Below are 16,364 nucleotides of genomic sequence, written 5' to 3'. Positions count from 1 at the left end.
AGGCTGCATTATCGATGTTTCGCATGGTGGACCGGTGCCTAAGCGTGACATAAATCCTCGTAAAGCTTGGACGTGTTTCTGCGTGTCGGCATATTCCGGAGAGATGCACTTACGTATGCGCGAATCCACAATGCGCGATGCCACGAGTCGGATGGAACACCACGAAACGCCACCCTTGTTCCTTTTCGCTGGATTGGACTGAATGGCCACGACGTTACATCGTCCCGTCGTGGTATCCAGCCAACCTCGAAACACGCCTTGAAACGGCTATTTTGAACAGAGTCAGGACCACCACGGTTTGTCTCGAGTCCAGACTACACCGCCAAATTTTCACTATGGGGTTGTTATGCGAGCTTTTCACCCATTTTACGCGTTCCACCAATTTTTTGTTCCGCTTCGCGGTACGAACAACGATGTATAGAATTTTGTTGTACTTTTTTTTTGTTTTTGTTTTATGTCCTTTTGTCCGTTTATATTTTTGAATACGTTGGAACATTGTATTGCGAGCACCGTTGTACCAATTTCTTTTGTGCCATATTTGTTGCTCTGTATTGTAAATACGGACGTGCAAGATTACATCTGTTTGTTTTATATATTTTTGGTCAATACATACCATGTATATATAAAAAAATATTTTGTTACAGATTATTTGAGCAAGACTACGATGGATTTAACGTATTCTTGCTTCGTATTTTTAAGTTCCATCTTATGAATTCTAATATATTAATTTGTCTCGTTCCTTTGTTCTTCTATTTGCCCTACGCAAATCAATTTTACATTTTAGTTTCAACGGTTCGTGTTTCGTTTCTTCGAGTACACAAATTTTTGTGTATTACGTCTCGTGACATGATCGATTCGCATCGCGAATTTGATATTCAATTCTGTTATTCGACGTAGACAAACTGTACCTGTCGCGATAAAAAATTGAAATCTCTTTGTGCAAGAAGTAACAAGAGGGACGAACCTGAAAACGAGAAAATTGCACGAACTTTGTAACAATTTACCAAAAATTGATCACGTGATAATTTTTGAAGATTATATCACGGATTTCTCTAATTCCTGACTAGAGATTAATAACGAAAATTTATCAACTTCGCATCGCGCGTTCGACGCATATCAACGCGTTAAGAAAAGAAAAGCAACGAGATACAAAGCCGCTCTTTCAACCTCCGATACACGTAATGACCGAAAATTAACGCGCGATTTACCGCTTTGAAACGTTCGAGCCCTGGCGAAGACGGGCGTATGGGAGGCTGCTCCATTACGATTTCGAGTCTAATCTCGTTTTAATGACAGGGTCCCGAATGCTCCACGAATGATGAAGTGTCAAATCGGAGCCTGGAATGGGCGTTGTTTTCCTGCGACCATGATACCAGCGATAATATATTCCATGGGCAGATTTTTAATTAACGTCGGATTCTGCCGCCTTGCTGGCGTTCCCAGCGACCTTCGTTGTACCTATCACTCACGTTGCTTTCTGCCATGGGAAAACTTGCCACCAGATGGCTTCTGTTCAGCCTACTTTTCCTACCAATTCTCTCTTCTCACGCGTTTCAATCGATGACACCTATTTCAGGAAATATAATTGGAAAGCGGTGGGAAGAAGTTCGCTAGAATATCCAATAGAATTTCTGTTTGTACTTTACCGTCGATTCTTTGTGCTGTGTTGCGTTTATGCCAGTTTTGTAACGTCTTAAGAATGATATTTAACGAGTAAAAAGCTTTCACTTTGTCACGTTCCTTCCAATTATGAAGAAGCTCCAATGGGAACATACGAAGCAAAATCAAATATTATGTTACTTAATAGTAGAGATAATAAGTTTTCGGGCTACAGTGAAGGGAAGTATACTTGAGATGGAAAATATACACATGGTATCGCGTGCGACAGGATCCGCACGCGACTCACGAATGAAAATTACGCGTGCACAAGAGCACCAGCGTGCTGCCAGCTTCTTTCAATGTTGCGGCCGAAGCCATGCCCTCGACGAGCAACTGCGTGCTGCTGGTTGCACGAAAATGTTGATCCACGTTCTTCCTCTTACGCCGTTCTTTCCCATGCTTCTTGTTAATCGTTTTATACTAAGGAAATCAGTTTAACCTGCTTCGTATTCATCGTGATGCTCGATCGATTTATGCCCCTTGATCGATGAGTGGAGGGTTAAGCGTGGCACAGAAACTCGAAGAAAGTATCTTTTATTTGCATATGTGGACCGATGATAGAGCTATAATTCAGCAATGTTTGATTAGTCGTTCAATCATATGCTACTCGTAGCTAGAAACAAACTCTAAAAAGAAACCACTAGAGGTAGATACTATCCAAGAGACCGAGTCTAATATCGCAGACAGAAATTATCTCGTTTTGACGTCAAAGATAGTTCCAGTTACCTTCCAGATCATCACGACGATACAAAGTCATTAAGGGAGACATCGATGACCCTCGAGAGTGGAGAGTTACCTGAAATCTCAAAATCCAACTCTAAATTCGCTCGAACCCTTCCACGTACAAAATACGCTCCTCGACCAAGCGTATATACAAGCAGACAAGCAGCCGAAGGAACTTTAGCACGATCGTTTTGTCGATCGCGACTCGGACTCACCAGGATACGGACGAGCAACATCTCACGACTGGCATCGGGCCGGTATATCGACGTCGCGGATAGAAACAGACCCGAGTACGCAGTCTACGAGCGTACACGTAGAAATACGATTACGAGGGCCGGTAGAACGTTCTCGGCCCGCCATAAACAGCGTAACGAGTCAGGTGGACGGTCGTGAGCCACGATCGGCTCTCTCTTCCTCCGCTTGCAGCCCTGGAATCACGGATCCTGCCGTTTCCTCCCCCGGCGCGGATCGTTTCCGCGCGAAATCTCGGCTGCCATTAATTCAGCGCCGGCTGACAGGTCACTCAAGTAGAACAGCCCATTACAGATATTACCAGGCCCCTTCTTCTATCGAAATAATTATTATTGTTGTTTGCTTTTGCACGGCCAAGTCGCGCGCCCTCTCCCACCCTCACGGCCGAGTCGGCGTTCCTCACCACCCCGTAGCGTTCTCGAAGCGGGGTCGAGACCCGGGGTGACCGGCAATTTCACACGAAATTTATTACCGATGACCGATACCAACGCTCTCCGCGCCTTCCTCCGCGACGTTCGTATCGAATTGGAATCGAACCTCGACCGGTCGGCGACGACGACTCCTCGGGCTAGGGGTTGGTACACGGGACCGCACGCGGGGTCAGAGTCTCGGGCCGGGTGCAATAAATATGTCGGGAAAGCTGATCGAGACGCTCGATGCGTTTCACGTGTTGCGCTATCGAGCAGTTGTTTTTCAGAGGTTTGGCGAATGGAAGAAGGTGGAGCGGATCGTTTGTCGCTGTTAGCGAGTATTCGATCGTTGAGAGGGATTTTGATGATTCGACGGTGCGAAAAGTGGATGCGAGCGACCATTGCTACGGGCTGTATAACGTAGAATTTGATCAAATCTTTTTGTAATTTCAAGTAGAAATATCCACGCGTGAACATGGACGAATTGAAATGGATGAACAAGCGGAGGGTCAAAGTGGCATGGCGAATAAAATTTGTCTGGAAATGAGACGAGAAGCGATCATTTATGGCGCGATAAGTAACCAGGAAGTCATAGCCTGCGGCGATCGGCTAATTTCTACCGAGCGATATTCCCAAAAACCAACACTTCGTTGCTCGATACCTGCAACTGTCTCAAGATTCCGCGAATCGAGACCCGCCGACAAGCCATCGATCTAGGAAGAACACGCGTTTGCATGGTAAAAATTAAAAAGCGATCCGGGTTCTCACGTTCGCGTGCAAAGGAAAACGATCGAGCAGGACCAATAACGGAGGCAACTATCGAAACCGAGCGGAAAGAGAAAAGGAAACGAAAGGAAGAACGAACGATACGAAGATAAAGGAGAGGAAGAAACGCAAAAAAAGGGGTGGTAGTTTGCAAATAAGATGGAAAAGAAACGTAGAAGCCCTGTTCGTTCGAACGAGACCGAGGAGAAACCACCTTAAATACAGGTCACGCGTGTTTTGGCCAGCGTGTTCCCCACGTCCTCCTTGTTTTCTTTTCCTTGTAACGCGGCTCCGTCGTATTTACCTGCTGTCCGCGTGTACAAAAGTCATCGTTAGAAGGATTCCAACGTCGATCCGGCCACCATTTTGTATGTGAAAGAGAAAGACAGGCAGAGAGAGAAAGAGAGAGGGAAAGGTGGTATGGGAGACTCGTACCGCGTTCCCCTGTTTCGGAATTCGGTACAGAGTTCGAGAGTGGACGGCCTCGAGAAGGAACGGTGGGAATGACGGCCGTAACGATTCAAATTACTAATCGCGGCTCTCGCGTGCTCGCGAGACCAGGGATACGTCTGTTTCTGGCCCCGCGAATTGTAGCATTCGAGCTGGCGGCCTCGTGAACGGCCCCAGACCGCGGAATTACTGAAATTACACGTGGGGCCCTCCCTCTCGGTGACTGCTTCTACTGCCTTCTATAATACTAGCCGACGGTACACATGTGTCTCTTGTCTCGTTACGAGTCGATTTCTTACTTGTTCGCGTGGTCCGATCGGTTTGCGATACTGATAGAATTTTAGTTTTTTAATAATAATCGTCGTAATTCAACGATAATACGAAATAACGTAAGACGAAGAAAGACAGTTCATTCGGTCCTGGATAACCTTCCCTTTCTTCTGGATAAGCTTACGTGGTATAAAGTCGGCCCCCGTCACAAGAAAAGTGACCACGATTACAAGGAAACCGCCTGGAACATTGCGAGAAGGAGGATCGCTGTGAGCGGAAGTTACACGCGTGAAAAGTGCATCCATTCTGCGGGCTTATCGTACTCCACCAGCAACACTACATCCATTACAGCCGTCGCGGTGTTGGTAACGCTACATCAATTCTCTGCAACGTCCTTCACCGACGAACGTCCACTGTATGGCCGAGCGAAATCTAGAAGCTTTCCCTATCAACCGCGAACGATAGCGCGCATAAATCTGCGAACACGATCAACGGTGTCGTCGTCCAACTTGGCGATCGTCGGAGGAGACCCAAAGAAAATTCCGTTCTGGATCATTTTTTATTTCAGCGTATTCGAAATAGACGAGGATCCGACGAACTTCAAGGAAACAACAGGAAAATTTTACATTATAAACAATACGATGGCGAAAAATTAACAAAGAGGAATAAAAAAGATTCTCACGAAAGCGTGTCTCGCGTCGAGCACACCAACAAAAGTGGAGAGTAGCAGGAATGGCAAAGTACCAACTTTAAACCCATCAACCAGAAACGTTGCAAATCGAAACAAAAGAAAAGATCCCCGCCCTTCCCCTACGACCTCCTCTTCCAGAAACTTCTTCCAGCCTCTCGGTCTCCAGTTCCATCAACAGCGTAGAATGCTAATTACCGCCTCTCGCGGTCGTGATCGCGCTCGATGGAAACGCGTTTCACGTTCGCAGAACGAACCAACGTACAAACGAACGACTGGACGAAGGAAGGAAAGAGCGGTCGATCCCCGAAGATGACGACGAGTATCCAGCTGTCCCTCAGTGGCAGTGGGAAGAAGCCAGCCATCTCGAGGACGCCTCGAAGCCTGGATGCTCGCGCGGCCCGTTTCTTCCTCGGCAGGGGCAGCCATTATATAGTAGTAAATATCGTAACGACCGTTCTCTGGTCCGCGCGACCAAGCACGACCAGTCTAACGCGCAGCCGCTAACCACGAGTAATTATGTAATTGCCGAAGAATTACTTACCGGACTCGATGGACCCGCGGCCCGTCATTCAGTGACATTCCGTCCTTTTTACGAGGCTCTGAGTGGCGGGTCGTTGTCTTCGGCCTTCTCTCCCTCTCCCCCTTCACATTCTTCCATTTCCACCACGAAGATCCAGCGTCGTCCTCTTCTTCGTGCTCCTCGTCTCGCTTCCGGCCTCACGGTCCCCGTATCTCTCTCGCGTGATATCCTGACGTTCGAGTCGCGCTGGACGCGGCAGCTGTTCGCCCCATAGCTTGTAACTAACTCGTTCCCTTGCTTTTATACCGGCACTTTTCTAATTTTGAGCGGCCGCCGCGAACCGTGAGAGACGCGAGACGCGGGGATCGTTTTACTGCCGAACAGGAAAGAGAGGATGCAATTGCGCGTCGGTTGAACATCGTTCGCCGCGAAATCGCGCGGTCCCCCTTCTCTTCCGGGCCGCCAACCGAGCTCGATTCGAACGCGTTTCGATGTTCCTTTTTACGTTAACGTCGATCGGGGTAAATGTCGAAGGTTGTTTGGGTTCTTGGACGTCGCTTCCTTGAAAAGTCGGAAGATTTCGATGGCTTTTGGTAACCGATTTTTTTTTTTAGTTTGCTTTGTGGTTTCGTTTGAAAGAGTTGTATATTAGTTTGGAACGAGTTTCGTCAGATTCGCTGCGAACGTCATTGTCTCGTTCGCTGATACAAGAGCTACGACTATAAATTTGCGTGCAAAATTTATTGCGTATGATATACCTATCGTAGTACGCGACAGTAATAATATAATCGACAAGAAAATTGCTTTCGATAGCTCAAAGGAATATTCTTCCCTGTAAGGACTAACCTCGGTTCTTTAAGCTCTACCATCGTGCAAAGGAGTATTAAAAAATTAACATGAAAGTATTCAGTGACATACGGAGTAGTATGCAGTCACCCTCGTTCTCCAAACCGAATCGAAAAAATACCGATTAAACCTTTAGCCAGCCTTCGAGGGGGATGCACGAAGTCGTTTTTACACCGTGGCTTTAAAGAAGCGTTCAAAGCGATCGAGGGTAGTGTACTAAGAGGGTGAGGGTGGTAGTGGCGGCATGTCCGGCCATTAATTCAACGTGGAACCGTATTGCGCGTTGATTACAGCTTCCGCGCAAAAATGCCAGGCACTTTGCGCTGCCGTCTGTGTCCGATTAGCGAGTACAATGCTTCTCGCGTACTTAAGCCTCGCGCGATAATATCGACCCTTTTCACGAGAGGACTCGCCGCAATTTTACCGTCACACCCGTGCCCGCCGCGGTTGATGCATTAGCGCGATTATGGAGGCCCAATTTGTTGCCGTTGCGGATAACGGCCTGTTATCGATGGCCACGATCGTGCAGCTTTGTGCACGCCACGCGAAGCCAACGCGAACGTACACGCGGTTACGCTACTCTCGACTTATGATCGCGTCCTGCCACGAGCCACGACCTGTCGCTCGACGCGATCCTGCGGACTTCCGTTCGATTAAACCACCCCCTTTCAATCTTTTCGGCCAAATCTTTCCTTCTTCGATGCGTATCTAGGATTTTTTGTCGATTAAGATTACTACCACTCGCTTATCCTAAGATCTTTTATTTCAGACTTTTTGTAATTACGTGAAATCGAGTTTCTTTTCCCGATGGTTATCTGTATAATATAATTAAATACGTAGGAGGAAGGGACGCATATGGGTCCATAGTTATGCCGAAATCGAATTACAGTGATTTCAATTTCGATGATCGATACGGCGATTGTTTGCTAATGATTCCTAGCAGGTGCACGGCGAAGCTATTTAGAGAAGGGAACATGTTCTGACCAAATGGTATAGGACTGTGGATTACACGTATCTTCTTCTTCGATCACGCAAATTGTACGCAACCGTGTACTTTCCTTTATCGATATTAATTTTAAATCGAATCCGAACGTCTCTATCGATGTCCTTTCGTTTTTTATTTTCTTCTTTATCCTTGCGTTACGAATGACACCGAGTGAATTATAGAATTTGCTCGGTCGCTTGATATTTTCGCAGAGAAGTACAGATAAACTCTGATTTCACAGCTTTGCCATCTCTTTCTACGACAGAGCGACCGCAGCAAATTTCTCACGACAGCCCCGCCATCGAGTCTGAAGGGAAAGAGAAAACGTGAAATAAAAGAATTCGCTGAACGTGTCAACAATGAGGCGTTAAACTCGGTGGTCCCAGAGTCTTCGACAAAAGGGAGTTCGGTGAACGAACTTGGTCCGAGAGAATCGCGTGTCTTCGGTTGATTCGAACGGAAGCAAAAATCGCGTCGCGTCTCCAAGATCAGTGGTTGAGCCGCGAAATTGTCGCGTTTAATGGTGCTGCCCATGGTTCGGACTTCTCACGGCATTTTGTTTTTCTCCACGTTGAAGCCAAGTTGCCCAAATATGGATGACATTGATATTCCACGGTTAAAATTTATAATAGCACCTTGGTTTCAGTTGGGACAGAGCTGCAGTTCGATGCGCGACAATCGCCGATACCAGATGGCTCGGGTGCATCGCGTGCAATGTCATTCCAACTGACGTGAGGTCGCACCGGAAAAGCCCTGTGGTCGCTCAAAATTTCGCATGAATCTCGACTACAGCGTTGCCTCCACGGGTTTCCAGTTCTTTATAGAATGGTGTTACCGATGGGACAGAATGTGAAGCGACAAAATTGGATGTTTCCTTGATGGGAATATTGGTTGGTCGAGATCGAGGGAATATTCATTACGCAACTGTTATGCTCGTTGTATCATTTGGCCACGTAGAAATTTACTATACCTCATAACGGTATATAAAATTCATGCGATATGACAAAGTAAAAATTGCGCAGTACCCGGACATTACGCTTAATCATCGTGAAGTATCGGCAAGTTCAAAGGTTGTTAATTTAACTAGTTGTCTAATCGAGCTATCCTCATAAACCAATTACTCGTGACACTCGTGCAAGGTATCTTTAAAACAAATACCTCTATTCCATCGGACAGGTATCCTTTCCATGCACCGTACACGGTATCCCTGATCGTTAAAATCAAGCCCGTGCCTCGAATTTTAATAAGGAAGCGGCTCGCCACACGCGGCCCGTCAACGAATAAATTGATTTACAAGTGAGTTCTCTCGTCAGAGCGTTCGTTCCAATCTTCGTCGGCATGGCGAACACTCGGTACTAAGGCTCGTCGTTCCTCGGTAAACATCGAACGACCGCCTTTTAATTTGCCAACGAAATTCCGGCCATCCGGCCGGATATTCCTTCCGCGGGCGTAATTCCTGAGCCCACGGGCGTTTCGAGATTGCAGCAATCTAACAATAAGTGAGCAACTTCGATCGTGATTAATTTTCAACTTGCGGGACGATTTATGTGCCGGCCTTATTTTTTTTTTTTTTTCTTTTGTCTGCCTTCGAGAATTTTGGTGAACGCGAGAAGGGTTCGGTTTGCTTCAAATTTTATATCGAACGATGTTCGGAGTTATCGAAGATGAGGTTCTTTTTGTGTGAAATTGTTTTGGCAGAAATGTAAATTTATAATTTCTTTTCCTTTGCGTTGCGTGGTGTTTTGAAAATTTAAGATTTTGTCAGCGACTACTCTGCGGTTTATAACAATTTTAATTTGTAATTGAATCACCTTTCGTTAACACCTTTTAAACTTAAATATCGAGTTAAGTCATAGTTATCGAGTGACGATGTTGTTTTAAGACAAATTTCTGTTTACTTCGTACGTATGGATCATTCGGTAAGTAAAAGCGAAAATTTGTTATAAAGTTAAGTCGCTGCGAAATGAGGTCATTTTGTCTCGAGTTTCAATATGTAAAACGACTCGATAACCTGGATTCCGTAACAGTTAAGCTAATCGTGAGACTTCGTTATTTTTCTTATTATTCTAATTACACAGGTTGTCACCGGACCGGGAGCGCCGCAGGGCGATTCAAGTCATTCGACGAGTTTCATTATCGTTGTTGTCGTTAAATTTACATATTGCACGAGATAATTGGACGCATCGATGATACGATTATATTCCTCCATTAAGAGTGTCAAGACTCATTTATATCGACCTGTAAGTAAAAATAGAACCGATGTTACATTCTAATTTAACGTTAAGTAGGTATGGAAATTCTGGAGGTGATTTTTACTGCGTACGTATGTATATGTCGAATACAACGCGTGTGATAAGATCGTAACGAACGCTAAACGATATTATTGCAGACTTTTTCCAAACGAACGATTTTGTTGCGATACGAACTACCGCTTTATCGAAGACAGATTTAATAAAACTTAGAAATACGTCTGTGATATAAGAAGCATATGTCTCTCGAAATAACGGCTTGAAAAGATATTAATTCCAGTATAAATATAATATAAAATAGCGATACAGTTACGGGAATGATTTTCGAAGAAGATGCAAACGAGACACCCCGTATATGCGTGCGCGTGAACGTGTTAACGATCGCGTAATAACGATAAAGGTGGGCAAGACTGTTACCATTAATGACCGTTAGGCTCGTTCCAGACGGCATTAAAACAGCCTCATTACGACAATAAAGATACACCTTCTATGGGGATTGCCTGTCATCTGCGATTTGGTCGTTCCCCCTTCGAGGAAACAACGATGGCGTATATCCTGGAAAACGATGTAAAACCTTTTTTGTTTTCTCGATGAAACCTGCGGGATTGCGTTCGAAAGGAGTCGCCGTGGGAATATGGAAATTTCTTTCGAGGAGACAGGAACTCGATTTCCTGTCGCTCCGTGAAACACTAATTTAGATTAAGGTCATTAATTTAATGTTTTAGGGTAAATAATTTTCGCAGATGAATGCCAAGATATATTTAATGATTAAGACATTAATAGAGGACACCTGAGAAATACGAAGAATATAAGCAAAGAAAACCTTATAATATCGTCAGGTAAAATGGAACACAAAAATAACAGGTAGATACGTTACCGTAGAATAAATAACTTCAATTACTGTAGAATACCGTAAATTCATAGAATACTGTATCATTAATAATTAGATGTTCTAATATATAATTGCCTAAGAGATTCTTTGTACAAAATAAAATATAAATTCTTAAGCAACGACTGATCTGTCCCACTTTCGAGAATCTATAAAACGTTAAAAACGAAGAGGCACTTTCGAACTACGAACAAACAAAAATTTTTCCTCACCTTCCAGGCAGAGTCGGAAACGCGTCTATTCGTTTCGGAATGCGAAATTGATGCGGATCGGACGCGAGGCGACGATTAGAAGCAGCTCAGCGCGCGGCATCGAAATCGAGCTGCGGATCGATAGATCGCCGCGCGGCGATAAAGCAACACGCTCGTTCGTGGATCCTCTGGACGGTGCAGGGTCCGCGCGAGGGCAGAGGCCGGATGGGACGCGACATGTGCACGACGCCGAAATTACCGTGGTGATTTTTATCTCGGCCGAGATACGACCGGCCGATATTCACGGTTCGACATGGAAGCTCGCCTGCGGCGTCTGATTAAACGACCGACTGGCCACGCTTCTAACGTGTATTTAGAGCGCGCCTGTGCACGCTGCGGACCAGGTACCTGCTTGCACCGCGTCGATTAGCCACGGCACGGCGTGCAGCATATATCGTGTCTTCGATTGGCGTACCCATCGTCGTCCATTTTCTCCAGGATAGAGTTTCTGCGGGTTAGATGGTGGGGCTGTTGTCTGTAGTTTACAAGGTGAAAGCATTTAGGGATTTAGGGAAGACGCGTGATGTATCAGGAAGGTATCCTGATGCGTTTATAATGTAACTGTGTTTGCGACTGATGTTTACATGCATATGTATCTGTATACATATTTAATCATGTAGATAGCATAATTACACCATCTGTGTGTTGTCGGAATCGAGATCGATGCGATAAGTATTCACCTAATTTAAAGTTGACACAAAAAACGGTCATTTTTTATGCGTGTCAACCTATCGGTTTTCCTATGTGTTTATGATGTATTACTATGTTTAAGGAAGGCAGACCTCGTAATGGAAAAGCAGAAGGTCACGGAGTACTTACGTACAAAATTATACTCAATTGTACAAACTTACGAGCAATAAACGCCAACGATGCGTTTAATAATCTAAAAGTAGAAGTTGTATAGCTAACCAAATTTTCAATCGATAGCACAAATTTAACTATCGTGAAATCCATGTACTTCAACGTTACAAATTCTATAGCTCCCTTAATCACTGCAATTGAAACTACGAAATGTAATTACAAGCATAAATATGCGATAAAGTGAAACAGAAGGCAGAGGTGAACTTGGGAAAAGGCTTCAATGTAACGAAATTATTCCATCGTAGGTGGTCCGATCTTTTTCTTCCAATAATACGTAAGTATTATGAACCTTGATTATCCACATTTCCAGCGACATATTGAACGACCTCTCGATCGTAAACATCTCGAAAAGTTTTCGCAAACGAGTTTGGTGGCTCGATTATTTAACTGATTTCGGTTAATTTTAATAAACTTTCACGATTAAATGGGAATTACCGCAGGAAGCAATTATTTCACCACGCGTAATAGCAACGAACACAGCTATCGGCCGTTGCGTTTATTCGCATACGTTATCGTCATTCTTTCGTTCGAAATCTGGAAGCGTTTCTTTTTTTTTCAAATAATTGAACAACTATGGTAATTTGTACGCCATCGTCCATTTCTCATCCCCTTTCCAAAGAATAATAATAAATTTCTTCGATGTACATATAATCAACGTCCTACCGGATATCTCGAAATTGTGAAATGCGTGAATTTCGAATTTTTTCTATTTCGTACAGCGTACCGATAATTCCCAATTATTACAGCTATCACGTACAGTTACTGCGAAATGCAACGACTCATAACCGCTATTAATAAGTATCGTTCCTCGATCACTTTCATGCCAAATGGTACCTTCTGGTGAAAACGATTGAAGTAACAAAAGAATACCATGGAAGCGTACACTACGCTCGGTTATTTCTACAGTATAGTCTATCATCGAGTATTTATGTCTTAATAAATAAAACGTTAAGAGAGAAGAAAAGGCGAAACAATGTTTGTTTATTATCTAGAATAAAATAATTCTCCTTAAGAGGGTAATACCCTACTTAACTTTACCCTATGATTTATAAAACGTCCAAATACTCCGATCGCCTTCCTATCTATTTTCATATTATTAAAATATTTTCCTACTTTGTATTTACGTGCTTGGTAAATATTTTGCTAGACACTTTGATGCTAAATCAACGGATAAAGAAGAGAATAGTAGCTACGCAAAAGACGTTATTACAAATTCCTCTGATCTAATTACGACCAAAGCTACCCTAACATCGTGTGGCGTCTAATTCGCCTTTGAAGATAGCGATCTTCGGCTCGCAGGTGCATTGACACGGTTGTTGGATAGAAACGAGTATTAACAAAATGCGACAGGCTTCGACGGACAAGTTCTCATTGCGTGGAACTCAGATACTCGTTATGACTTTGTCGTTATCGTGGATCGACGATGGGGTTATAATTGAAGGGTAATTTTCGCGAAAGCGCGCACCTCAAAAGCTGGTAATTTATTATCCCCCGAACGAGGAGCCGTCGTTTCTTCCAGGCTGAATTTGGTAAACGATCCCTTGCACAGAGCTGTACGCTTGTCACTGCGAATCTCGCGTTTCCAACCTTTTTCTCTTCGTTCCTTTTTTCCTCGTCGAAGGATCTCGCGGTTTTTGACGAACGCCCGTCGATTTTTTAAACCGCTTCTTAAACGAGTGAAATTCCTTGTCCGGAATTCGGCTCGGGTAATTGTCGAAATTATCAGAAGTAGGGTATACGCGGTGATGAATTTATTTGAAAGTCGAAAATTGTATTTTGAATTCTTTTCGATTTTTGTAATCCGATGACCGTGTAATTTGTTTTATACGTAAAACAGGCGATTAAATAGACGATTTGAATATACATGAAACGTTTTATGAAAATAATAAACGGAAGATAATTGCTTTCGTAGAGTGTATTAATTTTGTTAGAAAAACAGCTAGCGTAGGTATCATGAAAAAATTGCGCCTTATATTCTCCTCTGATTGTTTCTTTCTATCCTATTTTTGGCAATAATTAAGCTCGTTTGCAATTGTTACTAAATGTTATAGATAAAAATGTCTTATCATCCAAACGGATTAATTCGTTCGTCTATAGAAATGACTAAAAGAAGCTAATATTTTAGTGTGTTATCGTCAATGTAAATAATATTCGTCAAGGTAATTATTGTGTTGGATCTCCAGATTCTCGACAGTAATAATGGTATCCTTAAGCAATTGCAATTTTAATTACTCGAACATTAAGGGGCCCCCGTAGTAACTGTTACCCGTTAACCATTCGAGTGAGAAGTTTCTTGATCGTAAGCAGAGTCTGCGCGTGCCATTAAAAATGAATAACGACGAACACATTTGTCTCGGAAACTGTGAATACGACTGATGGATGATCGGTTCGGACGAACAAAAACTGCAGATGAATCAGGAAACTATGCCTGTTAAATATATCACGATCCTGAGAAATCGAAATAATTTCGATCATCTAATTTTGAATCGTCTTGTACAATTAACAAAACTCTTCGCTCCAACTGCAAATAAACACAAAACGCACTTACCGCGCGATCGAAAGATGGAACTTTTTCCATCGGATACTCTTGCCTCTAGAGAAAAAAACAAAAAAAAAAAAAAACGTAAAATCGAGAAGATCCATCGTTGCTTCCGGCGCGCGCTGGGGCGTATGGAAATCGCTAGACGGGGGTGGAGGCGACAGGGGTGCGCGGGGATCGATGGGCGAGCCAACGTGCACCGAAGACCGCCTTCTCGTTCTTTCGCCGATTTTCTCCTTTTTCTCCACTCGTCCAATCCCTTCTCCCTCCCGTTCCACATCTCCATCCCCTTTGGCAACCCTCTTGCTCCCACGCTACACCTGTCGTGCGCGTCTCGGAGAAGCGGTAGTAAAATTCTATCCGAGTACGCGTTCTCGGCGCCGGGCTCGCGGCCTCTAAGCCGCAGCAAATCCATTTATCTCGGGCCTTCGTGGCGAGTCTTTTGTTTTTACGAGCACTAGGCTGGCTTTACTAACTTCTATATGTACCTATATCGGATTTCGCGTACTTTCGTAAGGAAAGATCGTCGACGTGACTGGCATTCGATAGGTTAGGAATGAGATTTTGTTAATTTGTAAATTTCGTATAGGTAGATGATAGAAATTGGGATATTGTATATACATATTGTTGATACAATATCGCAATTTCTATCTGCAAAAGTCTTAGATCGTCTATCTTACTGATTCTACAATGAGAATTAAATACTGACGCCATTCAACGATCAGATAGTGAAATAGACGTAACGTTCGTGATCAAAAGGGAAAAGATGTAGGTAACTCTACTGTCTGGTATTCGACACGTTGGAATTTGAATCGTTGAGATTAGAGCCAACAATAATATTTATTAAACGATCGTAATTTAAGAGGAAGCAGAGAATCTGCGGCATCTTCTCATCTTGCCAGCTAAACTAAACGTAGCGGATCGAGGTTCCCTCCCTCTCGAAACAACCCCGTTTCTAATCACGTCTCATCTTCGCGAGTCCTTTCTTTCTCGAAGGATTCGATTTCGCGTGTACCCGTTATTAAGCGGGGCCAGGTCGTACGTTAAGGGTCTCAGGGAATCGAAGGTGCTAATCTAATCTGTCTGGCCGATTAAAGGCCGGCGGTAAGTTCCGTGAGGGCCAACGCACGAAACCATCTCGTCCACCTATGGTCCACTTGCACGTAATTAACCATCTCCCTCTTTCCAACGCAATTACGAACGTTACCACGTCGTACCATCGCCGGGACATTTCTAATTACCATGGAACAACGATGTCAACGAATCTTTTTCGTCTGTTTGGAGCTGACAATGGGAGAATCGGCGTAAGAAAAGGTCGGTCGCGAGGGTCGAGCAACCTTCCACCTTTTCGGTTCTTCTTCCTTGCACGTACTTCACTTGTTTCATTCGGTCTCGTTGTTCGTGTTGGTGTTCGCGTTGGTTCGCGGCACGAGGATTGGTAGGCGTGCGCGTGCACGCCCGCGAGATCTCTGATAAACGAGCCGGCGTCCCTCGTTTCAAGAGGATTTCTTTCGCAGAAAACGAGGTCGAGTGTTCGAGGTCGTAGGCGGGGTCGGTGGTTTTTCGTTTTTCTGCGCGGCCTTTGCGTGGTTCGCTGCGAGAAGCCACGCGGGAACACGGTTTCGAGTTTAACGACCGGGGAACGCGTGAACGATCGAGACTTCTTTATAGAGCGTGTGATACTTTGTCAACGGATGTGATCGATGTATGCGATCGTTATCAGTGAGAACGGAACGAAATTGTTTTCATTATTTTCCTTATCAATTAAATTCCTTTTATCTGTTGGTCAAAATTTGTTCCTTCGAATTGTGAAAGATACGAATTTGTTACAATTGCAAGTAACAACGAGACGCGTGTATCTGGGCTAAATAATCGACGATAGAAATTAATCAACGACGATATACTTAAATATCGATTCGAAATATTCTACCGTAGAAAAATTCATCGCTATAAAATATAACGATTAATATCAAAAGAAAAAAATCTCTAATTCTTTATTAAAGT

The sequence above is a fragment of the Bombus fervidus genome, chromosome 1, assembly GCF_041682495.2.
Source record: "Bombus fervidus isolate BK054 chromosome 1, iyBomFerv1, whole genome shotgun sequence".
Classification (NCBI taxonomy): Eukaryota; Metazoa; Arthropoda; class Insecta; order Hymenoptera; family Apidae; genus Bombus; species Bombus fervidus.
This window is presented reverse-complemented; position numbering follows the sequence as displayed.